Source organism: Cupressus sempervirens, chromosome 10, assembly GCF_028749045.1.
Source record: "Cupressus sempervirens isolate cs-2001-9-10 chromosome 10, ASM2874904v1, whole genome shotgun sequence".
Classification (NCBI taxonomy): domain Eukaryota; kingdom Viridiplantae; phylum Streptophyta; class Pinopsida; order Cupressales; family Cupressaceae; genus Cupressus; species Cupressus sempervirens.
Genome location: NC_143127.1, coordinates 700,576,271 through 700,602,632, shown reverse-complemented (window position 1 = coordinate 700,602,632; position 26,362 = coordinate 700,576,271).

Here is a 26,362-nt window from a genome sequence, read left to right as displayed (position 1 = left end):
CCTGTAGCAAGAATGGAAGGAGTAAGAACTTTACTTGATATGCTACATACAAAAGTTTTAAAGTCTATCAGATAGATATAAAGTCTGCTTTTCTGAATGGTATATTGGAAGAGGAAGTCTACATTCAACAACCAAATGGTTTTGTTGATGAAAACAACAAAGATATGGTTTGTAAACTACATAAAGCACTCTATGGTCTAAAACAAGCACCTAGAGCATGGTATGAGAGACTTCACAAGTATCTAGTGCAAATTGGATTTGAAAGAACTGATGACAACAACAACATGTACATCAAATCAAAAGAAGGAAAGGACATTATTGTATCTGAAATTTTTGTAGATGACATCGTGTTTGGAGGAAAGAAAGTGCTTTGCAAAAGTTTTGCTGACAAAATGAAACATGAATTTGAAATGTCTATGTTTGGAGAAATCAAATTCTTTGTTGGTTTACAAGTACATCAGCTAAAACATGGTATATTTATGACAAAATCAAAGTACATCAAAGAGATACTTAAAAAATTTGGATTAGAAGATTCCAAACCTGTTAGCACACTAATGGAAATAGGACATCAGCGATCCAAAAATGATGTATCAGTTCAAGGTAATCAAAAAATGTACAGATCCATGATTGGAAAACTACAATATGTTGTACATAGTAGACTAGACATAGCATTAGCAATTGGAATAGTGGTTAGATTCTCTGCTAATCCCAAAGAGAACCATCTCAAAGTAGTAAAAAGAATAATGAGATATCTTAAAGGAACTGATGACTTTGATCTATATTATAAAAAGAATGAAAAGTTTGAGCTCAATCCATACATAGATACAGATTGGGGAGGTAACATTGATGACAAAAAAAGTACAAGTGGAGGAGCACTATTTTTAGGAAAAAGATTAGTTACTTGGACTAGCAAGAAGAAAACATGCACGTCTCAGTCCACTGCAGAATCAGAATACGTGGCAACAACACTCAATTGCAAAAATATTGTATGGTTCACACATTTATTAAAAGGAATGAAAGAAGAGGTAACCAAACCTATAATATTGTATTGTGATATCACAAGTTCTATAAACATATCCAAGAATCCAGTAATGCATGCAAAAACCAAGCATGTTGCAATCAAGTATCACTATGTCAGAGAACTAGTAGAAGACAAACAAGTGAAGATGGAGTATATTCACACAAAGGAACAAATTGTAGATATCTTCACCAAACCATTGCCCAAGGATGCTTATGAATATCTAAGAGGAAAAATAGGGGTAGTGCCCCTAACTCAAGTAGTTTAAGGCAATAAAAGACGTTGCCCTGCATAAACAAGAGTAGATCATTGAAATATTAGAAGAGTGATGCAGAGGATGACAACAAAAACAAGAAACTCCAAATCAGTCACAAGCATGGTGACAGGGGGAGAAAATATGAGATGCAAAGCTTATATTTCACATGTTAAAGATGTACATCTTTGGCATTTATGTAAAAGAGGGAGATATGAAGAAACTGATCAAAATAAACAAAATAAGAGACAGATACTCATGAGGGAGATATATATGAAAGAGGGAGACTTATGAGAAATTGAAAGGTAAAGATATATGATCAGTAGTAAAACTATGGCAAAAGAGGGAGAAATAGAAAGTGGTAGAAAAATGTATGTAATTTTATGATAACTAAGTTGATCAAATGATTAGTTTAGTTTTCCATCAATGCCAAAGAGGGAGATTGTTGGAAATGATTGAATAAGAATGATGGAATTGGCAAAGAAAGTCTTCAATCATTGTTTTGTCATTGATGTCAAACTTGCTACTTGCAGGAATAACAATAGTTTTAGTGATCCAAATACTATCAGTTGGTTAATTGACAAGGAGGCAAAAATAAATAAGATGTAACTAGAGTACCTAGAAAAAGGTTGAAGTTATGATGTTGTAATAAAGTACAAGGATCAGCTAAGCCACATAATAGACAAATTAAAGCATATCAAAGATATAAGGGTTTAGCTATGTTATTTGTGATAGCCTAACTAAGTTCATGAGAGAATGTTGAGCAAGCCTAAGTTAGTGCCAAAAAAATTCTTAGTTGAAGCCGAGCAAGTTCACTTTTAGAGTGTGCCGAGTAAATATCAAGTGTCGAGCAGAAAACAAGTACCAAGTAAAGATATAGATGCCGAGCAGAAAACAAGTGTCGAGTAAATATCAAGTGCCAAGAAAAAAAAACAAGTGCTAAGTAAAGATATAGATGCCGAGTAGGATACAAGTGCCAAGTAAACATCAAGTTTTGAGTAGGATACAAGTGTCGAGTAACATAGAACAAGCTCTGTATCAATAAACCAATAATGCCAAGTTGTTGCATTATTTTTGAAATCAAAGATTTGCTAGATCTGAGCCAACAAGGTTGTTACCTTGAAGTTTGTAAACTAGATAGAAGATAAGAGTGATGAGCTGGTGGCACAAAACACCATGTAAAAAGGTTTTTAGTGAATACAACTGGTTGCTAGACAAAGTTTCTAGATGAAGAAGAAATATGAGGTAGATACATTGTATCTTACCTAATCCATTGAAACCCTAAAAATTGGAGAGGGAGAATTAAGTGGGAAAGATATTTGAGATTTCTATTTAAGAAGTCATAAGGTCATGAAGCAGTAGTGTGGTGGTGAGAAAAGTATGAAAGCATGAGCTACTGAAGAAAAGTGCTAAGGAGAAAGAGAGAAAAGAATACTCTATTTCGCTAATGACCACAGATATGATTGTATTGGTATGATGAGTAAATAATACTCAAGGAAACAAAGCTTGAGAGGAAGACAAGCTAATAGAACTGAAGTAATTAAAAGCCAAGCAAAGGTTTGAATTGAAGTGTGTTTTATAATCTGCAAGTTATGTTGTAAAGCTATATCAGATCAAAGGCATTATTTTTACTTTCTAGTAATCGTAACAGTTAAGATAAATCCTATGGACTTAGGTTGGTTTAATAGAGATGTTGTAAATCCTTTAAAAGGGTGACATTCCAAGTGAATGTTCCAAAGTCCTTTAACCAAGTTGATTTCCAACAGTTTGGCGAAATCCTCTAACAAGGTTGCATTTAACAATGTGTTGTAGCCTTTACCAGGGTAGACCATTAGAAGTGGTTAAAATTAATTATGCAGTTATTTTGTGGGTATCATCCCCACCCTAGTTTTACCTTCTTATTCCTAGAGGGTTTCTAGGTTATCAAATTCTTAGTGTTATGGTGTGATGCATGTCTACTTTTCTTAGTTGTTTTAATATTTAAATTGCATGCATGATAAGTTTAGTTATGCACCATTAAGGATTTGTAGAGAAAAAGGGAAAATATTTTATTATGGCATTTTAACCTTGAATAACTAATTCACACCCCCCCCCCCCCAGTTATTCTAAAGAATTATAACACTTACTGTTGTTTAAACAACCATTATTAAATGCTTAAATAATTAGAAATGGATTGTCCATGTTGGATTCATTTGTTATGTGCTATGGATATTTACTTATGTTTTATATTTAAGATGACCTAAGGGTCAAATGTTATAACTTTATTTTAGTATCATAGATTTTAGTCTACTATGTTGTTCATTTGATCATATTTTCATGATGATGCCATTGTGAGATGATAGTGTGTTTTATGATGATATCTGGTTATCTAGTATTTGGACATATCTTTGATTATGTTATGTAATGGATTTAATGTTATGGTTATTTACTTCATTCCTACATAGTTATGCTTTATGCAAACATGAGTGATGTAAATAGATTATTTTGATATATGATTTTATTGGTTAATAGGATTCGTATAGAATCCATCCTCCCAAGTTGTTTTTGATTGAGTGTTGTTTTGCATTGTGTTCTCATCTAGTTATTGTGTTATGATCTTTGTGATGGTCATGTGCCACACATGAGTACGTGTACATACATTTGTTAGGTTACTTGCACGGCCCAATCTTCTATGGTACTTCTAGAATTATTATCATTGGTGTTGGGTTTGGAATATGCATGCCCATGGGCACTTGTCATAGGATGAGAATGGGTAGGGTAGAGTAGCATATGGAGGGGGCTTCTTTTCCACAACCCAATACTTATTTATTGAGGTTTGGCATGCAAAATTTTTAAGTGAAAACTAAATAAAATGTGTGAATGGTAATAAAATTTAAGATAATATAAATGATTCAAGATGTGCTCCTTCTATTGAGAAGTGGAGAGCTACTAGTACTAGCTTGGGCTTGTCAATGCCAAGTGACTATCCATGATGTCAGCCCCTACTTAGTAGCATTTTGAGTGTCTGACTAGGACCTATACTTCTTGTATTATCATAGGTTCTTGGTTACAATCATCATTACTATTTGGCATGAGTGATAGCCTTGGATGCTTGCTTTGAGTGTTTTTGGTTGGATCCATCAGCATGGTGAGTATGGACCTATGGGCACCACATGGTTGGGAGGTGTAGCTACCTTCACTACTACTAGGGATTGGTGTATAGAGATGATGTTTTATCCTAGTACATCTGTTGTTAGATATTTTCACTTGATGCTTTGGGTTTTGACCTATGCTTTCTTGTGATTTATGCTTTCATTGGAATGCTTTTATATAATGTTTAGATGATGTTATTTATTAATGCATTTCCTTATTATGATGGTTAGCATGTTATCTACTTGTAGGATTATCTTATGCTTTACTACTAGCATGTTATGTTTCCTAATGCTTATATTGTAGCATGTTTTAGTAGTGATTTCCTATGACGATAGTATCGATGATTTGATTAGTGGCTTAGGATGTTATGTGCAAGGGATGGCTAGGATCTGTGATGGTCTTATGATGCTATTGACAATTGGGAGGAACTGCATACTTAGTTTTTTTGTTCATTGCAACATTATTTCTATGCATTGTGATGTTGCTTCTATACACTGTGATGTTTCTTTTAGTACATTCTTTTATTGCTATGGTTTTGATGGATAGATGCTTCTCTTTCTAGTTTCATGGTATTCTATTGTTTTAGCACTTGAGTGTTCATTCCTTGACTCATATGGATTTGGTACTCCTTAGCATGGAGATTATGATGTTGGTTTATCTCTTGTGCTTGCCCTTTAAGAGTGTTTCCTTATTTTCTTGGGTGAACATGTGTTAGCATGGGGCAATACAATAATGCATTACACATCCATTAAATTTCTTTCATGTGATACTAGAAAGTATCACACCCACCTTGAGGGAGGTGTCACCCAATCCCTAAAAGTGTCACTTTTTTTCTTTAGAAATGTCAACTGATACTAGAAAGTGTCACCCAATGCTGATTTAAAGTATTGTCTAGTATTTGTGAAAACCTATCTAGGTAGACAATGGAAATTTTTTAGTAAGACTCAAACTTTTTGGATAGTGTTTTGGGTAGCCTCTTAGGTGTTCTTCAATCCTTTGGTTTCACATTTTGAATTCAGAATGTTTGATTTGAATTCAATTATGTATTTCTCATTGTCAGTCATTTGTTTGGTAGTGGCATTTAGAGATTTGTTGATTTCTTAGATTGTTGGTGAAGTCTTATATTGTGATCTTTGTGATCCCTGTATGATGTTATAATGTGCATTCATACTTGAAATTTTTATTTTTATTTTTATCTTGGCTTATATTTACCCTTTTTTCCAAGGCTCTCTGAGTGGGACATTACATCTAGTATCAGAGCCCATTTTTAAGAATTGGGATCTCTATGTATATGTTGCCCATATGGTAGTTGCTATGTTGGTTGAGTTTGAGTGTCTTGGTGAAGAGCTCGTGATCTTTATTGCTTTGGTATCTACCTAGGATGGACTTTCTTGTCCAGTAGATATAATTAGAGCACTATGAGAAGAATGAAGTGAGTCTTCCTAGTTTTGTTGATGGAATCGATGTGCTTTATTTAGTTGATTACTTGTGTGACCCATTTTAGATGGAACTATTGATTGGTGTCCATGTGTTGCCTTTGAGTGCCTCTTTTCTTTCTCCTTGTGGAGCTAGGTGCATTATTTCCCTATTTTCTCCTAATTGTAAGTAAATAAATGAATCTTATTTGTGATTTTGTGTTTTGTCATTATAGTAATGAAATGGTTCCTTTCATTGAGAAATAAGTGTTTATTATGAATAATCGCAAAGGAGTGGGTCTTCAATTAGATCTTTTGGGTTAATGACTTAAGTCTCCAATTTGATTAATTCTTAATCTAATGGAAATTTTCATTAAATTGATGAATATTTAAATATTGCATTGCATGGAAAAATAATTAAGGAAATTATTATTGTTTGCATATGCATGAGATTACTGATAGTATATTGCTTGATGTGTGTGAGTGTGTTCTCTAACATTTCTAGGATGATGTATTCATTAGCATTGTGTGGTGATTTATCCCTCTTGTGTGATTGTCCTCAGTCATGACATGTAATGTGATTTGATTGATTCCTTAGTTTATTTTCCTGGAGGTACTTTCCTCATGTTTTTGGGCTAGTATTGGTTTTCAATATTTTCCTCTCTTGGAATAGTCATCAAATTTCATCTATCACTCTCTTTGTGACTATTGTCACATTTGACTTATTGTTGAAATGTGCACTTTTTGATATTTACTATTCGAATTGACAATTTTCCCATTCAAGTTTTTGTTTTATTTCATGATGACTTTTCTGAATTTTTTTTAGTTGTTGTCCAATTATGTGTTTTGATTCTACCATGTTCATCATGAACCTCTAGTAGTACATATAAGAGATAATGGCATGGAAAACATGCTAGTGTGTCTTTGATAAATATAAAATTGCTAATGTAATTGGATTGTTTAAAATATGAGTAAACATAATTTTATTCCTAGAAGAAATTGAAAGATATGTACTTGATTTATGGTGACTCTTGAACCCTTTCTTTGAAAACCTTTTAGTTTCATATAGCATTACTGCTCATGTTATGTTTAAGTAATGATGGTTTTAGTGTGTGAATTACCTTTCATTACATGCCTTATTTTGTTTTGGGTATGTGTGTTCTTGAATGGTTTTGGACATTTTGTTCATCACTTGTCTTAGTAATAGAGACTATTGTTTTTGCCTATGCAATTTTATCTTGAGTGGTGACTCTTAAGACTCTCTAAGCTCCATCATGTCATAGGCCTTGTCAATATCTTTTCAATTCTTTTCAAATGGATTCAATTTGAGTCTAGATGTGAAAGTTACAACCTTAAGAGAGAAGGAAATTTTCGTGTTGATTTGAAATTTCATGCAAGAATCTAGTGATCAAGCACTTTCTCACCTTGTTAATTGTACTTTTTCACTTGGTTTATTGAGAAACTTCATGCAAGATTGTGTTAATGAAATTTTTTTCCTAGGGGACAACAATCATCTCATTCATACTTCAAGAGTTGTTGATTGATGATCTGGGTACCCTTTATCAAGTAGAGGCTAATTCAATCATGAAACATCGCACTTATGGCCATTGGAGAAGGTAACCCTTCATGTTACTCTTAGAGAGGTGTTAAAAAAAAAACACTTCATAATCTACTAGGTACTTGTTGGGTTCATGATTGGGATTGTGTGTTTCCCATAGCACCTACCCACCCTTGTGAGGTGAAGTGTGGTTTGTGAGTATTCCTTGTTGTGGTGGATGTTGCCTTGTCATTTTAGAATGACTCAGTCTTTTGATGAATCTAGATCCACTTTTTTGATGTTGACTTTGGTGAATCTTTGTATCCTTTTCTCTCTTGTGAGAGTAGGCTAGCATGGTTATGCCACTAGCGCAGTTAGTGTTTTCAAATGAGTATGTTGATGTTTGGTGGAATTGTGAGTTCCCTAATACATCTTGGGCTAATGTAGTGCAAAGGTTAAGAGAGACTCCCTCTCAATCCTATACTCTATAGTTTCCTTCTCCCTAAGCTTGTTTCTTCAAGAGGATTGTCTTAGTCAAGTTTTATCATTAACCGTTGACTTGAGTCTAGAGATTGACTTTAGCAACATGTTGGGTGTGGTATTCCTAGCATGGTGCTAGAGGGAAATGGTATTGTTGGACACATGTTACCATCTTGGGAGTTGGTATGAAGTTTTACATGATTTTGTCCACTATTGAATTCTTTCTAACCTTGTGGGAAGGTGATATCTTGTCTAGTTGGGTTATGTAACCCTAGTTCCTAGTGGTAGTTGAGCTTTTGTACCTTGGAGATGCATTGTGCTCCAATTCATGGTGGTGATTAGTCATTTGGAGTGTGTAATTTTGTTGGTAAATTTTCAACCACTTTGTTTTAAGGGTGAGTTTACATGGATTCTAGAATGATCTTGTGTGACATGATAGTATTCTCGAGAATTTTGGGATGGTTATTCCTCATGATTCCAACTCTTGTTGGAAGTGCATAGTGTGTTGACCTAGTTTTGCATTCATGTGGTAGGTACATGGTGTAGTTGGGCACAAGTTAATGAGGTAGAGTGGGTTTTTCCTTACCTTGTATTGTTGACTTTATGGCTAGATGGGATTTTCCTAGTGCATAGAAGGTTTCCTATTGGAGAACCTTGTGTTAGTGTGATAGCTATTCTATTGTGGTTGACTTGTTTGGGGGTTGATGTGATGGTTTGTGTATATTGGAGTGATTTGGGTTTGACTTGTGCTGAGTTGTTGAGTCATTCCTATTGCTTGCTTTTGATTTTTAGTTCTTGGTGCATTTTGGTTTCTATTCTTGGATTGCAGGCTTCCAAGAATAAGCCTAGTCTTTAGGGGGGATGATGTAGTGCCTCTCCCATTTGACTTCTGTAAGTCATCCTGATGGATGCAATCTTGTTGATCTTTTGTTGTGATGGATCATGATTGTGACCATGAGTGGTTTACACCATTGAGTTGATTTGATTTATGTTTCAATATTTGTTGATTTGATTATGCTTATGACTGATTTATGAGATTATGATGTGATTTATGGTTCATTAAGGTTTGTGCTAGTCATTACTGTAATACCCCAAAATTGGCTCATTGCTATGATACCAATTCTAGTCTATTTTTTTACCAATCCTAAAGACCTATTCGATTAGGCAAATTCTTATTCAGCTAGTCGCTACTTGACTTAATTACCAGATGCAAAAAACCCTAATCTACATTCATCATGCTTATTATTTAATTCTTATAGTATTTACTCATATTAGTCACATTAAACCTATTGATTAATATTTAATTTAATTACTAAGTATTTATATTTTAATTAAATTAAATTATATCCTAAGGCTAATTTACTATCAAATTAAATTTATTTAATTTAATAAATACGCCTATCTTGAATAATTAAATGTAATTATTTAATTAAATGGAAGGCTATTCTTTAATTAATTAAGCAAAGTTATTTAATTAAATAGGAGTAATTCCTAATTAATTAAATATAGTTATTTAATTAAATAAGAAAGTGTCTCTAATTAATTAAATGAAAATATTTAATTAATTAGGAAATATATTTATGAGAGCATATCTCATTTTATTAAATTAAATATCTCTCCAAAATCCTTCTTCAGTTCAAAAAGGGAAATTCTCAGTTCACTATTGGTCAAAAAGGAATTAAATTAGTTAACTACTTATTCTACTCAAATTAAATTAGTTAACCCCTTATTCTACTCAAATTAAATCAGTTAACTCCCTTTAATTTGGGAATCTTCCTTTATGACTGAGCTTCACCTTTAATCTCGACCGTTGATTGAGATCGATCTCAACCGTTGATGGATTCCAAGAAAGTCTATTTAAGAGACCCTCATCTCTTCATTTTGAAGGAGGATGAATTTGGAATTTGCATCAAATTGCTACTGGAATTCATACTCACATTTGCTCATATTTTACATACATTTGCATCCTTAGCTTAATTTCATTTAGCATAATATGCATATGATTAATCTAGTTTCCTTTACTTGTTCTTAGATTAGAATGCATTTCTCATTCTAGATTAATCTGCATAATCATATAGATTAATTTCATTTCTTGAATCCTTCATTCTTAGAGGGTCTGGTTGCTTAACACCTCAAATCTGAGGATATCTAACAAGCAATTCCCTTTAGATTGAAGGCAACAGGTTGCCTTGTTGGCTGATTCTCGGATAGACAATCCAATGTTCATTTCGAGATGAATCTGCAAATAAGGACTGTGTTGAAGTGTGTGTGTTAGCATAGGCCACATTTTCATGCATACAATTACCAAGATCGATGTGGTATCATGAGATTATTCTATGATTACCTTAAGATGTGTGGAGAGATTGCACTATGTACTATTACCTACTACCTTGGACTAGGTTCCTATTGCAATGGTTAGTCATGTTTATGATTATGTTCACTTATGTGTTTTAATTTCCTTCTTTTTGTTTAAAAAACCAGTATTAAATGCTTAAATAATTAGAAATAGCCTATCCATTTTGGATTCATTGGTTATGTGCTACAGATATTTACTTATGTATTATATTTGAGATATCCTGAGGGTTAGATGTTATACCTTGATTTTAGTATCATAGATTTTAGACTACCATGTTGTTCATTTGATCCTATTTGCATGATGATGCCATTGTGAGATGAAATTGTCTTTTATGATGATACCTAGTTATCTTATATTTGGACATATCTCTAATTATGTTATGTGATGGAATTAATGCTATGGTTATTTATTTCATTCCTGCATTGTTATGCTTTATGTGAACATGAGTGATGTAAATAGATTATATTGATATAATTAAATAAATAGTTAAACTAGGTGATTTAATGCATTTATCACTTTGGCTATATTACTATATGCAATTGCTCTTGGTCATGTTGTTTAGTGTGCAAGATTTGTATCCCCAGTAGTGGCACATGGAGTTAGTGATTAAGTGATTCATATCTTACCAATGTTGTCCCTATATGGTCAATTTATCCTTATTTTGATTATTTAATTAAACCTTTTAGTGATTATTAAATCCAAAATCATTTGCATTATGTGATTAGACCAGTGACCATCTCTGTGCATTTAGAGTTTCACATTGTTGCAAAAGTTGTTAAGGAAATTTCTATGTTTTGGGTTTTTGGGCTTTTTAATTGATTTATTTTAATTTATGGTAGCTATGCCATAGATGAATTCCTATTTCTAGGAATAGCCTATTTTCATTTGGATTGATTCAGGATTTAATTAGGTTGGCTAGTTATTTGCCCTAATTGATTATTCACTCAAAAAGTGAATAAGTATTCAAAAGAGAATTTAATTCCTCACTACTTACTTTCAAATTAGAAAGTTTGAGAGTAAAACCAAAAATCCTCTTCATGAAGATTTACTATTTTGTTTGTTGTCAGAGCTACAGGCATGGGACATCATGAGGTTGAGCTCATTAGCTCTTTTCCACAACCTAGTGCCTATTTCTTGAGGGTTGGCATGCACAAGTTTTAAGTAAGTGATAACTAAATAAAATGTGTGAATGGTAATAAAATTTAAGATAATAAATATTATTTGAGATGTGCTACTTCCATTAGGAAGTGGAGAGCTACTAGTACCAGCTTGGGCTTGTCAATGCCAAGTGACTATCCATGATGTCAACCCCTACTTTGTAGCCTTTTGAGTTTCTAATTAGGACCTGTACTTCTTGCATTGTTGTATGTTCTTGGTTACAGTCATTATTATTGTTTGAAGTGAGTGATAGCTTTGGATGTTTGCTTTGAGTGTTTGTGGTTGGATCATTATCTCTATCAGCATAATGGTTGTGGACCTATAGGTGCCTCATTGTTGGGAGGTGTAGCTACCTTCATTACTACTAGGGACCAATGTATAGAGATAGTCTTTTATCCTTGTGCATCCATTGTAGGATGTTTTCACTTGATGCTTCAGGTTCTAGAGTCAACTTTCCTGTGATTTATGCTTTCATTGAAATGTTTGTATATCATGTTTAGATGATGTTATTTATTAACACATTCCCTTATTATGATGATTAACATGTGATAGGTGATGTTATCTACCTGTATGATTATCTTATGTTTTACTACTAGCATACTAGATTTCCTTATAGATATATTATAACATGTTTTAGTAGTGACATCCCTATTACGATAGTACCAACAATCTAATCAGTGGCTTGGGATGTTATGCATGGGAGATGGCTAGGATCCATGATGGTCTTATGATTCTATTGATGGTTGGGAGGAACTACATACTTAGTTGTTTTGTTCATTGTGATGTGATTTCTATACATTGCAACATTACTTTTGTACGCTAAAATGTTGATTTTAGTACATTCTTTTACTACAATGGTTTAGATGGATAGATGCTCCTCTTTCTAGTTCCATTGTATTCTATTGTTTTAGCACTTGAGTTTTCATTCCTTGATATACATGGATTTAGTACTCCCCAGCATGGAGGTTCTAATCTTGGTTCACCTCTTTTTTTTTTTTCCCTTTAAGAGTTTTTCCTTCTTTTCTTGGGTAACCATGTGTTAGCATGGGGTGATACAATAATGTGTTGCACATCCATTAAAGTTTTGTCATGTGATACTAGAAAATATCACACCCTCTTTGAATAAGTGTTGTACATTGTTGGTAAAGTATCACACTCCCTTGAGGGAGGTGTTGCCCAACCCCTGAAAGTTTCATTTTTTTGCTATAGAAATGTTCCATCATACTAGAAAGTATCGCCCAGTGCTGATTTAAAGTATTGCCTGGTTATTTTGAAAACCTCTCTAGGTAGACAGTAGACATTTTTTAGTAAGACAGGTAGTGTTTTTGGTACGCTCTTAGGTATTCTTCAATTCTTTGGTGTCATATTTTAAATTTATAATGCTTGATTTGAATTGAATTATGCATCTCTCATTGTCAGCCATTTGTTTAGTAGTGGCATTTGGAGATTCATTGGTTGCTCAAAGTTGGTGTAGTCTCCCGTTGTGATCTTTGTGATCGCTATATGATGTTGCCATGTGCATTCATACTTGTAAAAATATATATATATATCTTAGCTTATATTTATCCTTATTTCCAAGGATCTTTAGGTATGCCATTGCATGTGTTAGCAACATAAGAGGCTAATATAAGAGCTAAGTTGACTAATATTCAAGCCTCCCTTACCCCCCATATGGAGATAATCCATAAAGAACTAGGATATGCAGAAACTTTGTTGAAGAAAGATCCTAATCTTTTTACATCAAATGGCCTAGTTCACCTTTTAGTAGAGATAAAAATCCAAATAAAGTCATTGAATGTTGCATGTGAAAATTGGGATGCTACTCTAAAAATAATCATGGAAATCCATAAATCTTTTATGGACAAATACACTCTTAGTGTATAGACCCTTTGACATAAGTGTTGAAAGGAAGAGATATACAAGTGAATGAAATGGGTGAGATAAATAAAAAAAGGGAGAAGCTAAACCAAAGGGGCAAAAAATAGGGAAAGCAATAGATAAGGAAAGAAGACAATAATGAAAGGGGGTACCTAAATCAGTTTTTAACCATAGTGATATACATTTTGAAGAATACAGATATAGAGACAAACTCAGAGCAAAACACATATTAGAGGACAAACCATCAATTGAAAATGTATTGAAGACAAAGAGTATCATCAAGATACAAATCTATTTAGAATGGAGAATAGATTTTTGATATAGATCAGGTACATTAACTTAGGGGGAGTTATAAAATTTTGAGGTATATAGTCTATTACAAAATTTTTCAATTTTGAATTTTTGTATATAAGATGAGTTGTGAATATGTTATACTTAAGAAGGTTATATTGATTATGTATAGTTAATTATTTTTGACACTCATGTCAAAAGGGGAAATTGTTGATCTCAAATTGGTTTTGACAATTTAGTGTCAACACACTTAAAACATTTACTTAGTTTATGTTGAACTAGTAATACATGTCGAGTATGATATGTAAATACAAGATTGATATGAGTCACTCATGTGCCAAGTCACTCGAGTGCTGATTACATAGACAATGCCAAGTAAATAATAGATTTTGAGTAGTTTAGGTGCCAAGATCGAATCAAAATTACAATATGTGCCAAGCATCAGTAACTTCAAGTGCTAAGTAACATAGATTGGACATACTTGTTTGTGATTGCACAAACAACTATGTAAACCATTTTTTAGCCAGCAAAGGATAGAATATGATCTTTTGAAAATAAGGACAAATCTGTAAGTGAATTCTCTATGTGTTTACATGCAACCAACCCTAAAATAGGAAGGATTAAGTAGCCAAAAGGATGAATCTCAACCATAGATTCATACATAAGCCTAAGTCTTCTAGTTTTCTTAAGGAGGATGAAACCCAAAACTTCATATGAGTGTATAAGGGATTGAAGGAGAAGAATAGAGAAGTTTTCATGCAAAAGAAAAGCACTCATGGAGACTTAGAAGCTATAGAAAGTGAATTGCAAAATCTGTTTGAGGAGAACAAGAACAAAAGGTTACAACAATTCTCACATTAGATTAGAAAGGATCTAGAAGGATATTATACATATTTGATCTTTAATCAGGCAACCAAAGCCAATCACAAGATATATGCTAAAACATCCTAATAGGTTATTTTAGTTAAATATCTTAGGCAAAAAAATCCTAACAAACTATTGTAAATCCTTTAATAGGGTGACATTCTAGGCGATGTTCTGAAGTGCTTTAGCCAAGCACACTTCTAACAGGTTGTTGAAATCCTCCAACAAGGTGGGACTTAACAATCCTTGTAATCCTTTAACAAGGCAGGCCTTTCATAGGGAAGATCATGATTCATGGTCAAATCATTGTAACCTTAATTGGCTACTCTTTATTTCTGTAGTAGTGAAGATTTGTGGGTGTCATCCCCACCCTAGTTTTACGTTCTCTTTGGAGGGTTTTTGGGTAATCGTATATGGTGTCAAATGTGTGATTTCTTATATCTTTACATGATTTAGATGTATGTGCCTTACATGTTCTTTTAGTTTATCTATTCAGTGCATGAGATTGATGAGTGGTGAAAAGTTTTATGGGTTCATGTTTTAACTACTGATTCACTCCCCCCTTTGAATTTTACTTTTCCTAATTGTAATTCCAACACTTCCATTATCCAATCTGAGGAACTTTAGCTTCTTTCCTATCTCATTTTCAACCAAAGCTTTCCATTTCTTGAGAGTTTCAAAGACATCAAATTTTTTCTTTAGATAATACACCTATGTCTTCTGAGTTGATTCATCAATGAAATTAACATAGTAATGAGAGCCACCAAGATATGATATCTGAGCTTGTACCTACACATCCAAGTGCACTAACTCTAACTTCTCACTCTTCTTCTCTTTTCCAACTTTGAGAAATTTGACTCTTCTCTATTTACCATAAACACAATTTTCATAGAACTCTAAATCAATATTTTGAACCCTGGCAATAAATATTTAGAGTGAAGGATTTTCATCCTTTTCTCACTCATGTGCCCAAGCCTATGGTGCCAAACAAATAAATCTATTTTTCCAATATTTACAGTAACTTTCCTTGCATTATCAATATTAATAGAAACTAAAGTGGAATAAGTGTTCCCAGTACACAAGTACAATGTGTGAACCTTTAGCTACTACTAATAAACCTATATTTATGTTCCAACAATTTTCTATAAACATGACTACACAACCTTCACTATCCAGTTGTCTTACGAAAATTAAATTTCTTCTTACATTAGGGACATGCCTTACCTCCTATAGCATCAAGTCTTTTTTGTTTGGCAACTTGATCTTTGTTTTTCCTTTTCCAACAATAGGACAAGGTTCATCATCAGCCAAATATACTTGTCCAAAGTCACCTTGAACATAATCTTGAAAATATTTCCTATGGGATGTAGCATGGAATGAGTCCTTTGAATCTATTACCCACAAATCATTAGCATCTTGTAAATAATTACTTGCAACATTAGTTTCATTACTGTTATCTTAATTTATATCTCCTTGTTTCTTTTTTCAAGACAAAAAATCTTTCCTTAGGTGACCAAGTTTTCCATAGTACTAGCAATATTTCTTTCTTTTAGATTGAGAATGTACTTTCTTTGATTTCCTTCATGACTTGTCATGTGACAGGCTTTTTCCTCTTTGACTTGTTCTTCCTCTATTCTCCACATTCAATGTAGAACCTAATAAGGTTGAATTTTTACCTATGTTTTTCCATTGCATTTCCTTTCTTAGGATAACACCAACAACTTCATCAAATTTTAAAGTATTTTAACCAAAGATAGAGTTACTTACAACCATAACCAAGCTATTCCAACTTTTAGGAAAAGAACAAAAAATTAAGAGAGCCCTAACCTCTTCATCGAATGAAAATTGACTACTGACTATGTTAAACTCATTTAAATGATTCGCTATAGATCCTCCCTCACCTATTTTCATATTAAATAAATGCTTCATAAGAAATACCTTATTCAAAGATGAGGGTTTCTCATATAACTTAGCTAGTGTCTTCATCAACTCTATAGTCATTTTTTCCATTGATATATTAAATGTTATAGATAGTGCAAGGCATAATTGAATAGATCCTAGTGCCTTCCTATCCAAGATCTCCCAATCTCCATCCATGATTGTTCCTTGTCTCTTAGTTTTCCCCTCTAATGGCTTTCGTAGACCCTTCTAATATAGATAATCTTCCATCTACATTTTCCATAACAAAAAATTATGGCAATTGAATTTAGAATCCTCCATTGCTTGCACTCAAATCTGAAAGTCTTGTCAATATACAACAATAAACTTGGCTCTGATACCAAAAACCTAGGCTACATCCACCTCAATAGCCACCCACCCTTTTTATTATCTAGTGATTACAATACAAACCTTTACAACTCAGTATCATTACATGAACAATGTATCTCATTATACATCGCATTACAACAATCCCTAACCCGACACTATCTTATATAAAATATTCCCACTTTAGGGTTATAGTATGCCTATCTAAATATGTTCAGTACTTCTCTCTTCAGTCACAACAAACTAACACATACTTGTAGTAAACCTTGGAAATAAAGATACTTAGCTTTTGGTATTCATAAAATTGTCTATGTATAAAACTGATTTATAGTAGTACATTGTTTTATATGTAAAATGTTTCTGACATCATATTATGACTAGAAAACTTAGCTGGAGATAGTATACATGTTGATGATGATGTGTATAATTTCAAACATTAGTATGGATAATATGGAAAAGAAATATTCATGATTTACCAATGAAAAAAAATAGTATATTTAAAGGTAAAAGAATTCTTTTGTTTATAAAATAATTACTTGACTAATTAGGGCTGACATCCTAGATGTTTACTCTAAGTTGGAAAAGTATATTATCATCTTAGCTAACCTAGAGGAATTTGTAAAAAGGCATTGTATTTATGCGAAGGACATCTTGCAATAAGAAGTGTTCAATTGTATTGTAATAAGTGATATGCGAACCTTTTGTGAAGCGATCTATGTGAAGTTTTTGAGAACCTAATTTTGTGATCCAAGATAAAGCTAAGGTTAGAGATCAATCAAAAAAAAAGATACAACACATATACCTAAAGCCTAATTACTTGTTTGGGTAGTGAGTCATTCTTGTAAATGAAAGAGCATGTTTGGGTTGTGAGCTCTTCTTGCATCTATTGTACTACAACTCCTAACAGAGTTGGAATCTCCTAACAGGGACTCTCTATATAAAATTTTCTCATTGACTCCTAATAGGGTCCATCCTCTAACAAGGAACATATATATTAGTATAGTATCTAGTGGGTATCATCCCCACTAAGGTTTTCCCTTGTCAAGGGTTTCCCTAGTTGACAAAGTATGGTTTTATGAATTCTCTTTATGCATGGTTAATATTATTGTTCAACATTACTTGTTCACTTTCTTATGCATGGTTAAAAATAATAAATAATATCTAGTTGGAAAAAAAAATTTGTAGAATATTGACTCACCTCCCCATCTTAGTATTCCCTAGTTCTAACAATTGTATTAGAGCATAATTACTTAGAAGAGGCTTAACAACTTGAGTAAGATCCCTATGTATATGCAAGAGTTGATGAAAAACCTTGAAGAGGCACTTGAACAAATTGATCTCCTTATTGAGGAAAGAAATAAGTTGAAAGATAGATATAAAGACTCCAAAGTATACATTGGAAAATTGAAGGACAAGATTGAACATCTCAAATTGAAGCTAGAATCCAATGAATCTGAAACTAGTGATGATGATTATTCAAAATTGAAAATTGAGTATAAGATTTTGAAGCATGAATTAAAGATTACCAATCTAAAGTTGAGTTTGAGGAATAATCTTAGCAAAGTTAAATTTGATTTGAAGACTAAAAATTTAGATCTTAGAGTGAGTCTAGCAAACAAGACATCTAAATTTGAAACATTGAAAGAAGATCATGAAGAACTTCATAAGTACAACATTATTGTGAGAGGTGAATTAAGTTAGTCCAAGCAATAGCTTGAAAATCTTTACACTAGTAGAGAAAATCTTGATGAATCTATGTCAATACAAAGACCTACTTATGATAAGACTACTTTTTAATATTTATTTAGCATGTCTATAAATATACCTGAAATTAAATTAGATCTAGAAGAGAAAGCTAAGTCTAATGATTACATTGAATCTAGTCAATCTTCTAATAAATCCAAAGAAGTTGGACAAGAGTAGGGAATTGTGAAATTGGATGAACCTAAGCAAGTGGAATCTCCTAAAGAAACTAGGTGTGAATTTATGGGTAAATATTTTTCATGTAATGAAATAGGTCATATGGAAAGAGATTGTATAAATAAATTAATCATGTCACAAAATTTTACTATCATAATTGACATGGTATTGGTCATAATGCAATTAATTATAGGAAACCTTTAAATATGATAATGATAGAATAATGATTGAATGAATCAAATCACTAACCGTATGGATAGAAGAAGATATAGTGAAAGGAAATTAAGAGAAAGTAGACTTTATGAAGAAAGAAACAAGACTATGTGTTATAAGCATAACAACTTTGGACACATTGCTTGTATTTGTCAAGCACCTATTTATTAGCAATATACTAGAAGTAAAACCTCACTATGTCAATTATGCAACAACTTTGGAAACACAATAAAATATTTTATAATGTACAGAAGGAATTGTTGGGACTCAAAATTGAATCCCTGATTTTGAGTACCATTCAAAAAATCTAACTTTATAAGTACTTTTTGATGCATGTGTACCTGACTATCCATTTGAGGCCTAAGAGGTGTTTAATCTTTCTAACACCATTCATTTAGTATATCTTCTCATCCCATGAAGATAAATTTCCATTTTGAGGCATCACGTGTAGCTCAATTTTGAGAAATGTTAAAATCTACATTTTTGCCTATGTCAAACAACAATAGGTGGCCTTTTTTGCATCTAAATATCTTGCACTAAGTTATGTTTCATGACTCACCACTTTGGGAGTGTTTATTATCTATACCAAGGAACCTATGTTTCATATTTTGAGTCATTTTGATATGTTTTGACTAGGTTTTGAATCCCTCAAATTTGGTCATTTATTCTTGTTGTGCTGATGCAAATTGTTCATAATTTTGGAAGGCCCTATTTGGCTTGTTATAACTTTGACCTAGTTGATAAAAATAATAAAATTACTTTTTCATTGCATTTTATAGGTCTGAGACTTGTTATGTTTCAATTTTGAGCTTGTGATGAATTTGTTTGATCAGTTTTTGAATGTGATTTCAAATGCAATTTATGATGTTTTATTGGTGTCAAGAAGTGCAGAGTTGTCAGCAACCCTACTTGGGATGCCATAACTTTAATTTTTTGATAGGTGAGATTGAATGGATTCTACCATTACATTCTACTCAAAACATTCTTTAAGTGTGCTGGTTTGCAAATCTCAACAAATTTGTCTGCACACTTTCTTAGGTCCATTCCATTTGCAAAATTCACTTTTCTACCAATGTTTCTACTCTGCAAATTTGAGTAGCCCACATTGATTTCTTTCCATATGAACTAAATTATTCATCATGAGCTCTAATCACAAATTTATGTTTTTAGCATGACAATGAACCAATTCCCTACTTTTTGTACCCCAAAGTGTCAGTTTTCCCTATTCTCAAAGCCAAATTCAGATGCATTTTATGGTTTTCTAACATGTTTCCTTCTAGGTAGTTCTGAAAAAGCAACTTTGATGGTCAGTATCTTTTGACTAAGAATTTTTCATGAGATGAGATTTGGTAGGGTGTGAGAATGCAAAGAAAAGAATTAGTACATTTTATTTTAGAGCTTGGTCAAGTGCTTTTGTTAGTTTTTAAAGCCAGATAGAGGACCACTTGGCACAAAACTGGTAGCTTGTGGGAAAGGTTGAAGATCAATTTTAAATAATGTTACAGTGCTTGATTTCAATCTTAATTATTGCTAGATGCACAATGGATCAATTTGATAAGTTAGTTGTTTGACATTTTTTTTTTTTTACCAGGTCACTATATGATCTGACTCCTATGATCAAGATATGTTTTTTTTTAAAAGATAATATGTCCTATTTTAAATGTTTCTTTTAAGGAACCAATGAAAATAAATGTTTTCAAGGCCACATTCCATATCATTAGAAAATCAAATGAGTTTGCAAGGATACAATTGTCAATCATTGAGGACTAGTGGGAAATGACATTAACATGTATGTGAATGTTCTCAGTGCAAGTAGAGGCCATAATGTAAGGAGTGGATTGTAAAGACCCTAATGTTTTCACCTAGTTGTTTTAGTTGAGGACTATGGACAGCTAATATGCTAAAGTTGAGTCCAAGGCATCAAGATTATCACAAGACATATTGTGATACATGGGAAGAATGTCTGAACATTTTTTACTATAAGAAACATTGTTATTAATGAATAATCATCAACACCTTATGTGAAATTATTTACTCTTTTGTACACTCCCATTTTGGGATAGTAGATCTGCACACTTGGGCACAAGGGAAAATATAATATATGTTAGCACTTCCATCTTCATGTATCCAATCAAATTCAACTTGGGGAAGAACATTGCATTTGTTTCTTCTAACTTGGGGAAAATGTATTGATTAGAATCCTAGTCAAGTGCTAGATCATGCCAATGCATGTGTAGGATTTGAGAAAATATGTAAATCAAATCCGCCAAAGAATACCTACATGTAGAAAACCTTATCATGGAGAAGAAAAAGACAAGAGGAGACAAGGGTTTGATCTTGTTGGTGTAAATAAGTATTTACTTATTACACTTTACTTAAGTTTACTTAGGTTAATGCATTATTATATTATATTGCATTATTTAATTATTTATTTAGGTGAGACACTTAAGAGTTTGTGTACTCTCATGAGTTGTGATGTTGACAATACAATTATTTGCACTCCTAATTTAGCACATGTTGTCTACACCATTGATTTTCATGCTACACCATTGTGGGCTTATCCTCACATCATCACACTTACTTTTGTACTTAATGGAGGATAACCCATATCTAGTGGACATGTGCCTAGTTGTATTACTTATCATGATGCTAACTTCTATGCATTCTAGAAGCTCTCTAGAGGCCTTTACATACAGGCGCTCCTAGTGTACTTGCATATGGCATATTGAATGAATATATCACCATTCTAATCATACTCTCTCTTTGGTTTATTATTGAGTTTTTGTTTGAGTTCCTTGGTCTTGGGTGAATTCTAGCCCAAGATAAATTCTTACATGGTATTAGAGCTCAGGGAGATTCTTTACACATTGTTATTCGAGACCGTTCATGCTTCAACACCTTGACCCAAATCCAAAGGATCTACATAAATTGGGAGTGCCTAAATCTAGATATGACATGGCCATTGCATCCAAGGTGTTGATTTAGTGAAGATCAACTATAAATACACCTATGTTGGGTGAAAGTTGATCGCGAGGCAAAACCAATTTCAAACTAGCACCCAAAGGCACCGATTTGTAATTGGGTATGATCTAATTTGATCTGCACATTTATTTTAGATATGAATTTAATTATTTAATCTTAGCATTTCTCTATATTTTTTGGATTTTATTTTGCGGAAAATTAATTTGCCCAGTCGAGCTAGTTGTGGAGAATTTTTTTTCCGAGAACTGGGCTATCAGATCTTGGCTCTGCAATTTTGAAATTATATTTATTTCATAGGGCTTATTATTAATTTCATGCATATATACAAATTTTCCCACAAAATTTTTGGCTACTAATTACTAGTTGAAGTAGGCATATTTCCAACATCCATAATCCAATTGGTAGCTGCACTACCCATAAACTTGTGGCCTTCATTATTTCTAGTCTACAGAGAAAAGGTTTTAAAAACCTTCAAACATTCCCACCCCACGAATGTGTGATTTTTGCATAAATTCCAATGAGACTAAAGAAGATTCTAGTGAGCACATTTAGCAGTCTAGCAATGGAAATTTGATTCCAGCATTTGCTATGCCAAATTCAGCATCCATCACCAATTATAATTTGGTGGTTTGCATTCAAATAGTCTAGCACTACAAAAAATAAAAATTGGCAAAATGTTAAAAAATTTGGCGTGCGTAAATTCCTCTAGCCCCTACGAGTTAGAAATATGGTGAGAGCCCATTGCATCGTGCAACAAACAAACAAAGTATGAGTTGCCATGTGGCCCCATAGCATCTTGCCACATGGAAAATCTAAAACATTAGGAATGCAATTAGCACCAATGTGTAGCCCAGTCAGTGCGTAGCTATCAACATGTCAGCAAAAATTGTACTATACAGTTAGCAGTCAAATCATTAGTTGTACCCTACCATGCTAATTTTCTTGATACAATCTGTATGGTATTGTGCTACCACATCATCAACTGAAATCATCATCCTTGTAGCTAAAGTAATGCTAACATCATCATAGGGGCAAGGTGCACTCACGCCATCATTTCATGACCCTAAATTTAACAGTTGTCTGACTGTTATTTTAGGGCCAATTGAACTACTCCAACAACCACCATCAAATTTAACCTTGTCTTTTGCTAATGCAACCCCTCTCAAATCGATTTTTGATTTTGCAGTTCGATTTTGGGAGGTCATATCTCAATCATTCAGACTCCAAATCAGGTGCAATGGTTTTTGAAATTAGGCAAATTTTTCTAAACTTTTTAGTGGTGTAGCTCTTTTCTTATTTTGGTGCATGAATTTGTTAGAATTTGCATTTTTTGGTGATTGTACTTGCATAATCTTGCATTTTGCAACTTCAAATGCTCTATACGAGCACATCTAGAGTCAAAAATATGTTTCATTTTTTTTGAAGGTGTGTTATTTTTCATCTACTTTCCAGATCTGCTATCAAATTGTAGGGTAGTGTGGATAAAAGTGTCACTTTTACCAATAGGGCCTTTCTTTTCTTTGTAACATTTCAGAATTGTAGCAAATTGTAAAGTTCTAGATTTCTATTTCATATAGAAATTGTAAAAAGAAAAATCAAAAGTCCATGAAAGCCAAAATTGGCAAGTGGCCATTGTAATTACACTACTGAGAAAGTGCCAAAAGAACCTCTTTTTGGGGGGTTTCTTGGTGTTGTTTTTTCTCTTTTTTGCACTTTTCTTTCATTTCCTACATTATGGGAAATTTTAAGTTTCCAAAATTAACTCCTCATAACTATGCTACATGGTCCATCAAAATGTGGTATCATTTAATGCATAGTAGAGTTTCTCAATATGTAGATGGTACTCTTCCTAAACCAATAGGTGATAAAGTAGATCAACAAGTGATAGTTTAGCTTGGGTACCAATGGATAGGAAAGCCCTAGGTGACATATGTTTGGGGGTTGATGACAAGATCATGTATCAAATTAAGAAGTGTTCTACATCCAAGGATGCTTGGGATACCCTCAAAAGCCTATATATTAAATCATCTAAAGAGGATGTTTTCAAAATTGAACATAAGCTTGTCTCCTTAGATCCTAAGTCATATGATTCTATACAAGATTTCATCATCAAGGTGAATGAACTAAGGACAAATCTTACTGATTGTGGGAATTCTATCAAAGATGATAGATTGATCTATTTAATACATAGCAAGCTACCATGAAGTATTCCACATTTGTTTCTTCTTTTAACACCTCAAAGACTACCTTAGGGTCTACCTATAAGAATGTCACTTTTGATGAAAATGTTGATATGTTGGATACTGAAGAAAAGAAGTTGAAAATAATGGGGATTATCAAATCACCTAAGTCTAAAGCATTGGTGGCCAACAATGAGGGTTCTCAAAATTCAGCTAGACAGTCTTCAAATAAAGGAAAGGGTAAAAAGAAGTGGAAGAGAAAATTAGAGGATGTAGAAAAGAAAACACCACAATCCAATTAACAAGGAATGTCTTCCTCAAATTCAAACAAGAAGGGGGACAAGAATAAGGAGAAGAAAAAGTGCACCTATTGAAAGAAAATAAGTCATGAAGAACATGAGTGTTATCTTAAGAAGATTGATGAGTTGATCAACATCATGAAGAAATATAATGTTCCATTACCTAATGCTTATAAGGATAAAGGCTCTTCTTTTCATTCCAATGGAAAAGGGAAAGCACTCATGGAAAATTCAAATTCTTCAAAGAAATAGATACTTGATTTAGGTGCCTCATATCACATGGGTTCTTCAATGATGCACTCAAAGGTACCACAAATCTTCATGGAAGATGATACCAAAATGGAAGTTGAAGGGAAAGGAAACATGGAGATGGAAAATGGAGATTTTCAAGATGTTCTCTATGTTCCAAATCTAAGTTCAAATCTCCTTTCAATCTACCAAATCACTCACCTCAGAGATGGACATAGAGTTGAGTTCCTTTTAGACTTAGTACATTTACACAATCTAAAAGATGACTCATTGGTTGCAGTGGGGAAAGTGAATCATGACAAAAGATTGTACTCTTTCTCCCATTTTGGCATGATTAGTATGGTCATCTTGACTTCTGCTATCTTTGGCAACTTTGGACAAATAGAATGGTCAAAGGTCTATCTCAAATTAACTTTTCCCATAGTGAATGTTCAATAGATTCAATGGATATGCATCTAGAAGGGAATTTACAGAGAGGGAAGTCTTCAAGAGCAACAAGAGTTCTACAAATGGTTCACATGGTATTAGCAAGTCCTTTTGCATATAGCCAAGGTCACTACATACTGACCTTTGTTGATGACTTTTCATGATACACTTGGGTCTATTTTATTCATAATAAGAATGAAGTGTTAGAAAAGTTTCTAACCTTCAAGACTCGTGTAGAAAAGAAATCTAGAAAAGTCATCAATGTTCTCAAAATGGACAATGGAAGCATGTATCTAAATAGAAGACTTATAGAATTTTGTAGACATAAGGGAATTGATCTTCAAACTTTGCTAGCATTCAATCCATATAAGAAAGATGTTGTAGCATTGAGGATCTGCACTCTTAAGTCTATGGCAAGTTGCATGATACAAGCCAAGTCTCTAGATCCATCACTTGAAGTCAAAGTAATCTCTAGTGCCACTCACATTCTTAATTGATCTCTTCATCTAGCCTTATATGGAAAGACTCTTTTTAAGGCATGGTGTGGCAAAAAACCTATTGTGACACACTTTAGAGACTTTGGTTATCTTGCATGGGAAAATAGATCTTCCAAGTGATGCAAGGCACAGTCACCTCATCGTTGTACTTTCATTGGTTGTGAAGATGGTGTGAAGCCATATAGACTATTGGATCTAGAGACACATCAGATTTTTGTGGAGAAGGATGTACATGTTGAGGAAAGTTCACCCAGCTTGTCCTCTAATCCACTCTACACATCATATAGAGTGGAAACTAATAGTGACTCTAGTGATAGTACTTTAATAGATTTAGACACGTGGGGTTCTATTGATAGTTGCAATGAGAGGTCACTACATCTATTTAGTCCACATGCATATATAGCCATAGTGATAGGTCCAACATAGTAGGATACATCCAGTCTTCTAGGTCTAGCTTTAGTGATAGTATTGATGATCTACCTCTTTTTCTTGATGCACTAGCACCTTCTTCAGTTGTCACAAGGGCTCCATCCGACCCTATTTCCATTCTCTACATGATCAATCATTATAGGTTGAAGTGATTATGGATGCTTATGATTAGCAGTTGTAGAGGGGTTCTTCATCAGAGTAGCAAATAGATAGTTCTTTGAGATAGGTTCTTCAACTAGTTGAGTAGGTTTTAGAGACATCACTTATCCATGGGATTCTTTCCATGCATAGCAATAGCATCTCACTTGTACCTTTGGCTTTGTTTCTTCCTAAGGGGAGGAACACCATTCTATAGTCTTGGATCAGCTTCTTCATCAGAGTGTCACTGGAAGACATTCTTCTTTTGGGGGGGGAGCCTATCCTATCTCTCTTCTTCTTCTTATCATTCTCTAATGTATATATTGGATGCATGTTGTAATGGGGCGGTCTTCATTACTTCATCCATCCATGTATCCTTATT